The 14894-nt window shown below is 36.7% G+C and overlaps 1 protein-coding gene across 1 annotated transcript in view; it reads left to right on the top strand.

Moving 5' to 3' along the window:
• The window catches only part of CNTNAP5 (contactin associated protein family member 5), a 1495600-nt gene that overhangs the window by 1459636 nt on the left and 21070 nt on the right, over positions 1-14894 (top strand). The window lies entirely within an intron of this gene.

A 14894-nucleotide genomic window follows, 5' to 3' on the forward strand; every position in this document is an offset into this window, starting at 1 on the left:
GAGCTACCAAAAAAAAAAAAAAAAAAAAGAAAAAAGAAAAAAAACTCACTGCCATAGATTTAATTTTGATTCATAACGACCCTCTTTGGATTTCTGAGGAAACAGAGCTCCCATAAGTCCATATATTTCCCAATTTTTGTTAAGTATTCTTGGTGTTAGCTGTGGCCATCAACTACTTTTCATAACCTCCCAGTGTCATGTTGTTGTTGTGTGCAACCATAAAGTTGGCCCTGACTCATGACAATCCCATGCATGATAAATAAAAACACTGCTTAGTCCTATACCACTCCCATGATCAGTTGCAGATTGGAGTATTGTGATTCATAGGCTTTTCATTAACTGATTTCAAAAGTAGGTTACCAGAACCTTTTTTTCTTGTCCATCCTAGTCTGGAAGCTCCTTTGAAACATGTTCATTATCATACCAACACTAAAGTCCCCTTTGAGAGGTGAGAAGGGACTGTGCATGAGGTGCATTGGCCAGGAATTGAACCTGAGTCTCCACCATGGAAGGCAAGAATTAACCACTGACTCAGCAATGCCTCACTTCACAGTCTCATAGTACTTATTTATTCATTTCTCCAAGAAGTAAAGTTGGGTGATGGGGTAAAATGTGCTGTTGGAAATTATATTCTCCTGCTCTGAGATTTTCAACTTGTGAGGGGATTGTTGTGGAGTTACCTGAGAAAGAAAATAGAAGCATAGCCAGTAGGAGATAATATATTGAGATGTGTTGTGAAGACGTTGCTTATCCAATTGTGGAGACTGGGCGCAATGTCAAAAATTTGTTGTACAGGTCCCAGTCAGACTGGAACCCTCAGGCATGGACTAAAGCACAGTCCATGGGTGAAATTTCTTCTTATTTCAGGGAAATTTCATTTCTGCTCTTAAGACCTTCCAACTGATTGATTCAGATCCACCCAAATTATCTTGAAAAATCATCCTTAATGTAAGTCAAAAGATTATATAGACTTTAATAATATCTACAAAATACCTTCACAGCAATGCCTAGATTAGTATTTGATTGAATAACTGTAGAATTGAATGAGAGTGGAGTTGTTAACTTTGGAACACTATGACATTCTAAAGTCAACTGAGTACGGGCAATTCAGGAACTATATTATAATCTGTGCTTCTTAATCACTCCCATCTCCTTTGTCAATGTAAAGAAATCTTCTATTAGAGTGCCTGGTTGCATTTATTCTTCTTAATACCCTACATTTGGGTATTCTTGAGCAGACAAATAGAGTGCCACCCTTAAACACACCAGGCCTCAAATACCAAATTACTAGGATAAGAATGATAACTGGTGAAAATTCGAAGTTTTTTCTGTATTATATTGTTCAAGTATTTCTTTTTCTCTTTTTTCTTTTTAGCAACCAGACAAGATAGTAGAACTAGAGGCAAGAGTTCTCTGAGCTCCTAAGAGCTGTGTGACTATGATTATCATGTGCATCCTCTTTGAAATGAGTCTGGGGATGATTGCTGAAGTTTATTCCAGTTCTGAACAGTGTATGATTCTGTGATATATGAAAATTTTTTAGACTCTGATTTTCAAAATTCTAATGCCAAAGCAGATCTAAATGTCATTTTGTGTACTATTCAAAATAAAACAAACAAACAGAAAAAAAAAAATTCCAAAAAGCAAAAGAAACTGGAAACTAATATTGTTGACCCAAATTTATGGATTGCTGGGCTCTAAACAAGCCAATTTTTCAATATCTGATAAAAAGGAAACAGAAAACGATGATATTCCCAGTTACGGGCATCCATTTAATAGTCACATTTAAGTAAAATTCTGTACCCTCTTCCCCACATCACCAGGTGGCATGCTTACCTGCTGTTATACCTCACAAGTATGTATAAACTGACAAGACATCCTGGGTTTCCCAAAGTGACTCCACTGCAAACAGGCACCCAACAATTTTACAGTCAGTGAGCTCTCATTCTCATTTGAAATGAACCATTAATTCTCTGTGTGGTCATCCTGGTCACTCCTTATTATCGTTTTCCTTTTTCTTGACATAGTGGAAGGAACGTGGGATTTGGACTCATGTAATATCATCTTTCACTATGAAGATAAAAATTCAAATAAAAATTCCTAATTCATCATACTTTAGCGACTTACGTAAAACTCTTAGTTTTACTTTAGTGGTGTCAGATGGAAGGGGTTTGGGACTTAGGCACTGTCCTTCCTAAGGCTTTTAAAGGCTAAGAAAAGGTATATACAAATAACTGAAATAGTGAGTAGGTCCCAGGGTCTCAAAATAGGCTTCTCCTTCACCTCTGTATACTATGTTAATCTCTTAACATTGCTCGGCTGTTCATTACATCTGATTCTATCAGAGATTAACAGTGATATCTTCACTGATGCTAAAAAGCTTCTTTATGTACTATTTATACCTATCTCAAGGAGTTCTGGTGGCATAGTGCCTATGGCATTTGACTGCTAACCAGAAGACTGGCGAGTCAAACCCACCAGCCACTTCTGGGGAGCAAGATGGGGGAATCTACTTCCATAGTGATACCACCTTGGAAACCCAAGGAGGGGTTGCTATGAGTCTAAATCGACTCCATGGCAGTGAGTTTGGTTTTGGCTTCCATTGGTGTTGATTTTGGCACCAAGCAATATGAAATCTTTGACAACTTCAATCTTTTCTCAATTTATTGTGATGCTGCTTATTGGTGCAGTTGTGAAGATTTTCATGTTCTTTATGTTGAGGTGTAATCCATACTGCAGACTGTAGTCTTTAATCTTCATCAGTAAGTTCTTCAAGTCATCTTCACTTTCAGCAACAAGGTTGTGCCATCTGAATATAGCAGGTTGTTAATGAGTCTTCCTTCTATCCTGATGATGTATTTTTCTTCATATAGTCCATTCTCTAGGAATATTTGCTCATTATATAGACTGAATACATATGATGAAAGGATACATCCCTGACACACTTCCCTCTTTATTTTAAACCACGTAGTATCCCTTTGTTTTGTTTGAACAACAGCCTTCTGGTCTATGTACAGGTTCCTCAAGAGCACATTAAGTGTTCTGGAATTCCCATTGTTCTCAATATTATCTATATCTATATCTCTATATCTATATCTATATCTATCTATCTATCTATCTATCTATATATATATATATATATATATATATATATATTTTATGATACAAACTGTCCACTGCTTTTGCATAGTCAGTAAAACTCAAGTGATATTTTTATGGTATTCTTTGCTTTTGGTCAAGATCCATCTTACATCATCAATGATATTTTTTGATCTACATCCTTTTCTAAATCCAGCTTGTATTTCTGGAAGTTCCCTATCACTATGTTGCTGCAAACTTTTTAAAATTATCTTCAGCAAGATTTTACTTGCATGTGATATTAATGATATTGTTTGATAATTTCCACATTCTATGGGATCACCCTTCTTTAGAATAGGTACAAATATGGATCTCTTCCAGTCAGCTGGCCAGGCAACTGTCTTCCAAATTTCTTGGCATAGATTAGTAAGTGCCCCCAGTGCAACATCCATTTATTGAAACATCTCAATGGGTATTCTGTTAGTTCCTGGAACCTTGTTATTTGCTAATTCCTTCAGTGGAATTTCAACTTCTTCCTCCAACACCATAGTTCTTGATCACATGCCACCTCCTGAAAGGGATGAACACTGACCAGTGTTTTTTGATACAGCAACTCTATGTATTCCTTCCATCTTCTTTTGATGTTCCTTACATCACTCAATGCATTGTCCCTAGAATCTTTCAATATTGCAACTCGAGGTTTGAATTTTTCCTTCAGTTCTTTCAGCTTGAACAATGCTGATTGTGTTCTTCCCTTTTTGTTTTCTAACTCCAGGTCTTTGCACATTTCATTATAATAACTGACTTTGTCTTTTTAAGCTGCTCTTTGAAATACTCTGTTCAGCTCTTTTATCTTGTCATTTTTTCCATTTGCTTTAGCTACTCTCCATTCAAAGGCAAGATGCAGAGTCTCTTCTGACATCTATTTTGATTCTTTCTTCCTTTCCTATTTTTTAATGATCTTTTGCTTTCTTCATGGATGATATTCTTGATATCATCCCACAATTCATCTGCTTTTCAGTCACTGGTGTCCAATGCATCAAATCTATTCTTTAGATGGTCTCTAAATTCAGATGGGATATAATCAAGGTCATATTTTGGCTCTCATGGACTTGCTTTAATTGTCTTCATCTTCAACTTGAAGTTGCATATGAGCAATTGATAGTCTATTCCACAGTCAGCTCCTGGCCTTGTTTTCGCTGAAGGCATTGAGTTTCTCCATTGCCTTTTTCCACAGATGTATTCCGTGTGATTCCTGTGTAATACAGCTGGTGAAATACACATGTATAGCCACCGTTTATGTTGTTCGAAAAGGATATTTGTGATGAATTAGTCATTGTTCTTGAAAAAGTCTATCATGTGATCTCCACCATCACGTCTATCACCAAGATCATATGTTCCAACTGCTAATGATTCTTCTTTGTTCCTAACTTTTGCATTCCAATTACCAGTGGTAATCAATACATCTTGGTTACATGTTCGGTAATTTCAGACTGCAGAAGTTGTTAAAAATCTTCAAATTTCTCGTCTTTGGCTTTGGTGGTTGATGCATAAATTTGAATAATAGTGGCATTGACAGGTCTTCCTTGTAGGCATATGGATATTATCCTATCACTGGCAGCATTGTACTATAGGATAGATCTTGAAACATTCTTTGTGACAATGAATGCCATGCCACACCCCTTTAATTTGTCATTCCCAGCATAGTAGATCATAGAGTTGTCTGATGCAAAATGGCCAAAATCAATCCATTTCAGCTTGCTAATGGCTAAGATATTGATCTTTGTGTGTTCCATTTCATTTTTTACAGATTCCAATTTTCTTAGATTCATATTTTGTACATTCCATGTTATCATTATTAATGAATGCTACAGCTATTTCTTCCCATTTTGAGTTGTTCCACATCAGCAAATGGAAGTCCCAAAGCCTTTACTCTATCCACATGATTAAATTTGACTCTGTATGAGGAGGCAACTCTTCCTTAGTCATATTTTGAGTGCCTTCTGACCTAAGGGGCTCATCTTCTGACACAATATCAGACAATGTTTTAGGGCTATTCATTAAATTTTCCAGTAATATATCAGACAGTGTTTCACTGCTATTCATAAGTTTTCCACTGGCCAATTCTTTGAGAAGAGGATGGCCCTTTCCTTCTTCCATATCTGTCTTAATCTGGAAGCTCTACTAAAACCTGTCCACTATGGGTGGACACCCTGCATGTATGTGAAATACTGGAGACATAGCCTCCAGCCTCACAGCAACACACAAGCTACCACAGTACAACAAACCAACAGACGAATGCTGGAGCAAAAGCTGTGTCCAGTATTTAATAAGTCCCCCTTTTTTACTTTCTCTTCTTCTCACCTACTCTTAAAACTACAAGTGAACTTTGGTATCTATACATTTGCCTATTTTAGATATTTTGTGTAAGTGGAGTCATATAATATTCATTCTCAGGATTTTTTCATAATTAAATAATATCGTGTGTGGTGTTTGTGAACATGTATTTATATGTATGTACACACACTACTCAGTGCACAGTCACTACCTAATGTTTAGATGCCATATCGAGGCATAGTTTCTGAAGAAGAATCTGAAAATGGAAATGAAAGAAACACTACTTGTGAAAATCATGCCTGTGCTTAAACTTGGAAGATGAGAAACTGTGTGCCTCCTACCTCTCTGCCTTCTGCAGTATCTCTACTCTTGGCAAGGGGGAGTCCCCATGTTAAGCCACAGTTCTCTTGAGACAGGTACAGAAAAGTAGTGGTGGTGATATGGGATAAACAGTCAGGACTCAGTTACAGGAAAGCCAGAATTTCTCATTTTACTCTATGTGAAATATGATGGCCTTCATGGAAGGGATGAATTCATAAATATAGATTTTTTCCTCATCTCCTTTTTATGGAAAATAATGTTTCTTTTTTTTTTTTTTTAAGCTGTGGTATTATATTTTTAAAAGACTGATTTGTTCTAGAGTTTTATTTATCAAGCAGAATATTTTTGTAGGCATTCATTCAAGTACTCCTGCATGATATAGCTAACATTTGTTGATGATATTAAAATGCAAATAAGCTTCTTATCTGTTACTGCTAATGCCAATAATTGTGATGATAAAAATAGCAGTGGGTGCTTTTCTATTGCCAGTATATCGCATAAAGTTTTTCCACTTGCTCAGCAAATTCTTTTGCTTTTATTGAAGTATTTGAGTTATTTAAACCAAACAGTATTATCTCTGCTGTTTCTAGGATAGTAGGAATACATATTGTAAAGAGATCCCTGTACTTTTATTTTTTAATACAATTATTGAGTTTCAAACAACTATCACATTTTTCCCCAGGTCACTCTCTGATATCTATGAATTCCAGAGAGACAAGCTTTGGTAGAATCAGAAATAATAAACAGAGAGTTCAGCACAATAATATTTTGAATTAGTTATTTTTATCTCTATTCGAAAGATAAGGAAATTAAGATCCAATAACTTATCCCAAGTCATTCTAGCAAATGCTGCTTGTGCCCCAATCTCTTTTCCAATTCAATACTAGCTATTTACAACTTCTAGCAGCTTAAATCATTTTCCCAAGAGGCTTTTCTGACAACTGACATAAGCTTTACTATCCTACATGGCAAACCAGAAGTGCCAGAGATTTAATGTCTGCTGTTGTTACATTCAGCCAAGATAATGTGAGCTGCTTCATTAATGCCCCAGCTCCCTGGCAATCAGTTTGGGTAAGTCTGATATACATGTTCTTCATTGTATCCTAGAGTTTCTCCAGTGGGTTTAGGCCTTAGTTACCCAGAATGCTGGTTGTTTTGATGATGTAGATTTTACTACTTTACTTCCAACTCTTATCATCTTTACCATACTGCCAGTGCTCCCTTCACTTCCTAAATTTGCTTTAATGCCTAATGTCTGCCTGGAATCTGCTTCTGGGGAAACTAAAACTAAAATTTTCACTTATATATTGAATAATTGGTTGACCTCATCAGTTTGTCTGTCTGCCTCTCTCTGTCTGTCATCCTCCTCTTCCTTCTCCTCCTCCTCATCATGTATCTATATCACCTATTCAATTCAAGAAAAGAGTTATTTTTTATGAGTTACATACATGTCTATAAAGGTTCTAGTACCTAGATTGAATGATCTAACATTATCTGCTATGAATAATGAAAAATGGGACAACTGGGAACTGAATTGAAGGCCAGCTATGGATAAAATTGCCCATGGGTGAAGATTATATTCAGTTATGCTTATGTGTGTGTGTGCTAAATTTCCTCCATTCTAATATTACCCTATACCTTGTTGCACTATCAGGACTTTCTCTAGTTAACCCTGCTCATGGTGCCAATTATGAAAACTAGTCAGGGAGTCAGATCATTCATCTCTGACTCCAAATATATGATTGATAATACAAACTATAATCTGTGGAAATCTGTTTCCCTCACCTGGTTCAGACTCTAGCTGCCAGCACAGCTCTTTCTCTCTTATTTCCATTCACCTTACAGTTCTGTATTTCTATTTTTAAAATATGCCAAGATATTAATATTTTAGTTGCTAAAATACAATATATATTTTTTTAATTTAAATGTTTATAAAGGAAATCTGGTAATGTAGTGGTTAAGTCATTTGGCTGCTAACCAAAAGTTTGATTATTTGAACTCACCAAATGCTTCACAGAAAAAAAAAAGATGAGGTAGTCTGCTTCTGTAAAGAATTACAGCTTCAGAAATCATTGCTATGAGTTGAAATTGACTCAATGACAGTGAGGTTTTTCTTTCTTTCTTTCTTTTTTAATTATTCCTGAAATGATTCTAATCAATAAAGTTCGTAATTATAAGAACTTTTTACTTTGTACGGTGATTGAGATTGGTTTTATCTATGCAACTGCCATTATTGGTTCTCAACACATCTATTTTGCCTCACTTCCCTTTCCCAACAGAGCTCCAATTTTGCTCATGTACCCACACTCCTCTGTGAAGCAAGATGTTCCTGGGAAGCAAATGTTTCCATCTGCAATGCCCAAGAATTCATCCTAATTTCTCCAAGCCAGTGTTTCTCAAAATGTGGTCTAAATATTATTGGAGGGGGATCCCAAAACCCTTTCAGGACTAGGCAGATACACTATCCAGACCCTCTACAACAAAGACTAATGAAACCAAGTGAAATGGATATGAAGGACAATCCTGGAACCCAGAGCTTCAACGGAAAAGATAATGAAGTAGCTAAGAGAGGAAAAGACTTAATGAAAACAGTGAAAAAGAAGGCATACAGAGCAGTTAACAGACAGTTGACACAGTGTGACCATTTTGAATTATTGCAAGCAGCATTCCAATTGGTGCAGGAACCAGAAAATGGGCTCTGCCCACTCAAGATTGCACCAGCCCCCACATCAGTTATCAGTGATCAGAGAGGTGGGATATTGCCCTTTACCTCGAGTACCCTTAAGGTGACCAGAGGTATGGCTCCCACATGCCCACTCACCTGATAACCAGTGAAACCCCATCCCTAGTGCCAGTGTTGTGTCACTTTTTCTCTCTTCCTTTTTTTCTTTATCTTTCTTCTTAGTTCTTCCCTTTTGTCCCACATTTTTTCCTTTCCTTTTTTTTTTTTTTTTTTCTTATCTTACCTCACCCTTTTTATTTTAATCCCACAGAGATAAGGCCCTGCCCACACGTCACCTCAACAATTAACTGCAACCACCGATGCTCCCACCCAGGTCAGTGGTGTGCCCTCCTGCAGAATAAGCACTGCTTTCCCACCACAGCCCTGTTTGATGCCCAGTACTTTGCCAGTAGTGTGCTGTTTTCTTTATCTTGTTCTCCTTTCCTTCTCTCCTCTTTCTTCTTTCTTTCTCTCTCTTACCCTTTATTCCTCTTTCTCTCTCTTACCCGTTATTTATCTTTCTTTTATTCCTCTCCCCACCCCCATTTTGTTGTTGTTGTTCTTGTTATCATTCAGAATAAGTACCTGCTCCCTCCACCTCTGTGGTCAGTAGGGTTCACCTACACTCCTCCATGGACAATGGTGCATAATCCCACCCAGTGAGATCCACACTCCCACTGCAGCCATGTTTGGTAGCTTATATTTCTTCAATCACTCTGTCACTTTTTCTTCTCAGTTCTTCTCTCCCCCACCACACACACTAGTTTTTTTCTATCCTGTTTTTCTTCCTCCTTCTCCTTCTCCTTCTCCTTCCCCTTCCCTTTCCCCTTCCCCTTCCCCTTCTCCTTCTCCTTCTTCTTCTTTAAATAACTGTAGCTCTGTCACCTGCCACTTCCTTATTCAATAGCACCCACCCCTGACACTCTAAATTCTGCAGTGTATGCTTTTGTGGAGCAAGTACTACATTCCCATCACAGCCATGTTTGATGGTGAGTGTTTGCACTCATGTTGTGCTACTGTACTGCTTTTAGTTTTATTTTTTTTTCTCATTTTTCTTTTTCATTTCTTTTACCTTTTTCCTAAAGCTTCTCTTTCCTTACCCATGCTGTTTTGTTGTTGTTGTTGTTGTTTCTCTTTCCTTTATCCCCCTATTTATTCATGTTCCATTATCCCCAGCAGTCTGATACCAGGGACCCTACCAGCCATACCTGCCATATCTGGCACCCCACCCACTGGATAAATGTCACCACCTACACCAGAACCACTGAATGTGGTTCTGCTATCAATGTCAGATAGCAAACAACACCTCCCCAGCCTTTCCTCAGCTGCTCTGCACAACTAACAATTACAGACTCATGCACATACTCCCTTCTGCTACTGAATCCACCTGGACACAGGTGGGAGTGCCCCAGTGCTGCCAAATTAGCAATCAGAGTACCATATCTGTTCATTGCCCAAATATATTAAAAGAAACAAAAATAGGATGAAACAAACCAACATAAATCAAGAAATTAATATAGTATTAACACAATGTCTTAGAGACAACAGAAAACATCAAATCAAACAAAAAATGAACAAATAAAAATAGGGCAAGGTGGCTCAAACCAAGTGACCAAAATAGAGGACCAGAAAATCTTTTAGGGAAAGAAATGCTATTGGAATTATTTGATAAGGCATTCAGATTTATACTTAGATCCTTTCAGCAGTTTAAAAAGAGATCAAGGAAAGCACAGAAAAAAAATCAAGGAAAAAGTAGACAAAATACAGATGAATTCAAGAAAACAATGCAAGAACAAACTGACAAAATAAATGAAAAATTAATGTTCATGAAACCTGGACAATGAATAAGGAAGACCAAAGAAAAGTTGATGACCTCAAATTGTGGTGTTAGTGAAGAATACTGAAAATACCATGGACTGCCAAAAGAATGAACAGATCTGTCCTGGAAAAAGTGCAGCTGCAATGATGGGCTTGGGCATAGTAAGGATTGTGAGGGTGGTGCAGGACCAGAGACAGTGTTTTGTTCTGTTATGCATAGGGTCACTATAAGTCAGAGGTGACTTGACAGCACCTAATAACAACAACAACAAGAATTTGACAGATCAAGTATGCCACGTAATAAAAACATAGAATTTTTGAAATCATAACATTAACAATCTTAATTTATAGCCTAGTATAGAAAATATACATTTTTAAAAATTGCTCATAGAATGTTTATAAAATCAGACCAAGGACAAGGCCACAAGAGAATCTCGATAAATTTTAAGAAGTAAACAATATAAATAAATAAATGGAAAACTAGAAAGCAAACAAATATAGCAAATAGAAATCCAGATGAGTAATACTAAAATTTCAGAAATAGATAATGCATTGGAAGGGAAGGAGTAGAACTGAATCAATGGAAGAAAGAATTAGCAAAATTAAAGAGAGATTTCTTAATCTGGTAGAGGAATTATCAGCAAAAAGAATGAAAAAATGAAGAAAACCTAAGAATATGTGTGACACAATCAAGAGGAATAATTTACATGGAATCAGGATTCCAGAATAGGAATAGAGAAAAAATTATCAAAGACCTATTGGATGAAAACTTCCCTAATATGAAAGATGAAAGGTCTTTTTTCTAGGGTCTTTCTCTTGTGTCCAATAAATAGCTTCACAGTGGATGGAGAAAAGATTGAGGTTGTCAAGGATTTCATATTATTTGGTTATACAGTCAATACCAGTGGAAGCAGCAGTCAAGACATCAGATAACATATTGCATTGGGCAAATCTGCTGCAAAAGACCTCTTTCAAGTGATGAAGAGCAAAGATGTCTCCTTGAAGACTAAGGTGCACCTAACCCTAGCCATGGTATTTTTAATTTCCTCTTATGAATGTGAGGGCTGGACAATGAATAAGTAAGACTGAAGAAGAGTTGATGCTTTTGAGTTGTGGTGTTGGAGAAGAATGCTGAAAGTACCAATGGGCTGGTAAAAGGACTAACAAATCTGTCCCAGAAGAAGTGCAACTGGAATGTTCCTTGGAAGCAAGAATGGCCAGACTTTGTTTCCCCTATTTTGGTCCCATTGTCAGAAGGAACTATTCATTGGAGAAGGATATCATGCTTGGTAAAATGGAGAGTAGGAGCTCTGAGGAGTAGTGCCTAAGGCATTTGACTGCTAACCAGAAGGCTGGTGGGTTTGAACCATTCCTTGGAAGGAAGGTTGGGCAATCTACTTCTGTAGTGATACTGCCTCAGAAACCCAAGGAGGGGTCACTATGAGTTGGATCCGGCCTGACAACATGTAACAACAACAACAAAGTGGAAAATCAATGAAGAAGGAGAAGGTTCTCAACTAGATGGATAGACACAGTGGCTGTAATGATGGGCTCAGGTGTAGCAAATATTGTGAGGCTGGCACAAAACCGGGCAGTGTTTCATTCTGCTGTGCATAGGGTCACTATGAATTGGAGATGACTTGACAGCTCCTAACAACAGCAACAACATGTCTCTTGTGGCCATGATACTGATGGGTCATATTTTCTTATCCATTCTGCTACTTTCCCCCTTTTGACTGCCACATTTAATCTATTGATTTTCAGTATAATTATCAATAGGTACTAATATACTGCTGTCATTTTCCTATGGTACATTTTGTGGGGTTGATGTTTCCTTTGTTTCATATTTTTTTCTGTTCTAAGTTCATTTTGTTTATAGATATTCTGTTCATTTCCTTTTTTTGTTGTTGTTTTAATGTTTACTGAGTCTTTATGATTTTCTTTTCTTTTCTTTTTTGTTTTGGTAAGAAGGTTTATTAATTTTCCTTGAGGTTACCCTGAAATTTATTATTATCTCCCCAAGTTCAAAACAGTCTGTTCTACCATAATGTCATGTTGACTTCTTCTCCATTTGGAAGCTTGGTAACTGCATAATTTAGTCCCTCATTTTGATTTATATAGCAAAAACAGCAAAAGAGGCAAAGAAGAATGAATTATATTATGATTAAAGGGTCAATCACACAAGAGGACAAACCCATAATAAATACCTACACACCCAATGAAAGAGCTCCAAAATATATAAATAAGCTTTGATAAAATTGAAAAAGAAATAGACAATTCCATAGTAGTAGTAGGAAACTTTAATATAATACTTTTGGTGGACAGAACAAGTAGAAAGAAATTCAACAAAGATACAGAAGATCTAAGCAATGCAGCCAAACAAAAAGACCTCATAAATGTATACAGAATACTCCACACAACAATACAATATATATTCTAGGACACATGGAATATTTTCCAGAATAAAGCATGTATTAGGACAAAAAGAAACCACAGTAAGTTTAAAAACATTGAAATACTCCAAAGACTCTTCTCAGGTCACAGTGTGATAAAATTAGAAATCATCAACAGGAAAATCAAGGTAAAAAAATAAAATATATAGAAACCGAATACCACTCTGCTTAAAAACTCCTGGATAATAGAAGAAATAATAGTAGTAATAGTAATAATAATAAAAATCCCTTGAATCAAATGAGAATGAAAACACAGCAAACTAAAATGTTAGAGACACAGCAAAAGCAGTACTCAGAGGATGACTTCTAGCAATAAATGCATGCATCAAAAAGAAGAAACAAACTAAATCACGCCTTATGTCCACATCTCCAACAATTACAAAAAGAAAAGCAAAAACAAAAAACAAAACAAAACAAAAAACTATACTTATAGGTTTGTTTTCTTTATTTCAGTAGGTTCTGTTATGAAATCACCTATTTTATTTCTTATTCATGTTACTTACATCTTCTTTTTCTTTTCTTTTGTTAAATTTACCAGTGGTTTGTCAATTTTATTAATCCTTTCAAAGAACCAACTTCTAGTTCTGTTAATTCTTTGTACTGTTTTTCTGTTTCATTTATTTCTGCTTGAATTTCTTTATTTTTCCTTTCTCCTATAAGTATGTTGTTGTTGTTGTTTTTAAGTGCTGTCGAGTTTATGTTTTGAGAAAACAAAAATCCTCACAACTGGATCAATGAGCAGCATCACAATAAATGGAGAGAAGATTGAGGATGTCAAGGAATTCATGTTGCTTGGTTCTACAATCGATGCCAACAGAAGCAGCAGTCAGGACATTAGATGACGTGTAGCATTGGGAAAGTCAACTGCGAAGGAACTGTTCCAAGTGCTGAGGAGCAAGGATATCTCCTTGAGGACTAAGGTGCGCCTGACACAAGCCATGATATCTCCAATCACCTCGTATGCATGTGAGAGCTGGACAATGAATAAGGAAGACCGAAGAAGAGTTGATGCTTTTGAGTTGTGGTGCTAGCGAAGAATGCTAAAAGTACCATGGACTGCTAAAAGAACTAACAGATCTGTCCTGGAGGAAGTGCAGCCAGAATGCTCCTTGGAAGCAAGAATGGCCAGACTTCGTCTCACCTATTTGGGTCATGTTGTAAGAAGGGACCATTCCCTGGAGAAGGATGTCATGCTTGGTAGGGTGGAGGGTCGACGAAAGAGGGGGAGGCCTTCAACGAAGATGGATTGATACGGTGGCTGCAATGATGGGCTCAAGTATAGCAGGGATTGTGGGGCTGGCGCAGGATCGGGCAGTGTTTCGTTCTGCTGTGCGTGGGGTCGCTATAAGTAAGAAACGACTCAACGGCACTTAACAACAACAACAACATACTTATAGGAGAAAGGAAAAATAAAGAAATTCAAGCAGAAATAAATAAAACAGAAAAACAGTACAAAGAATTAACAGAACTAGAAGTTGGTTCTTTGAAAGGATTAATAAAATTGACAAACCACTGGTAAATTTAACAAAAGAAAAGAAAAAGAAGATGTAAGTAACATGAATAAGAAATAAAATAGGTGATTTCACAACAGAACCTACTGAAATAAAAATGATGATAACAGAATGTTGTGAAGAACTGTACTCCAAAAGACTTGAAAACCTAGAAGAAATGGAAAAACTTCTAGGAACACATTACCTACCCCAAATAACACAATCTGCGGTAAAACATTTGAACAGATCCATCAGAAATGAAGAAATTGAACAGGTCAAAAAAATGTTCTCAAACAATAACAACAACAAATCTAGGCCCAGAGTTTCCCAGGCAAATTCTCCAAACATTCAGAGAATAGTGGACACCAATATTACTGTAACTATTCCAGAACATAGAAAAGAATGTAATACTCCAACTTATTATATTAGTGGACACAAATATTACTGAAACTATTCCAGAACATAGAAAAGAATGGAATACTCCAACTTATTCTATTAAGCAAGTATAACTTTAACGCTGAAACCAGGCAAACTCAGTGCTGTCAAGTCGGATCTGACTCATAGCAACACCTCCTTGGGTTTCTGAGATGGTATTATTATGGAAGTAGATTGGCCAATCTTCCTTCTGAGGAGTGGCTGGTGGGTTTGAACTTCCAGCCTTCTGGTTAGCACACA

This window comes from Orycteropus afer, unplaced genomic scaffold, assembly GCF_000298275.1.
Source record: "Orycteropus afer afer isolate SDZICR_OR568_19922 unplaced genomic scaffold, OryAfe1.0 scaffold00004, whole genome shotgun sequence".
Lineage (NCBI taxonomy): Eukaryota > Metazoa > Chordata > Mammalia > Tubulidentata > Orycteropodidae > Orycteropus > Orycteropus afer.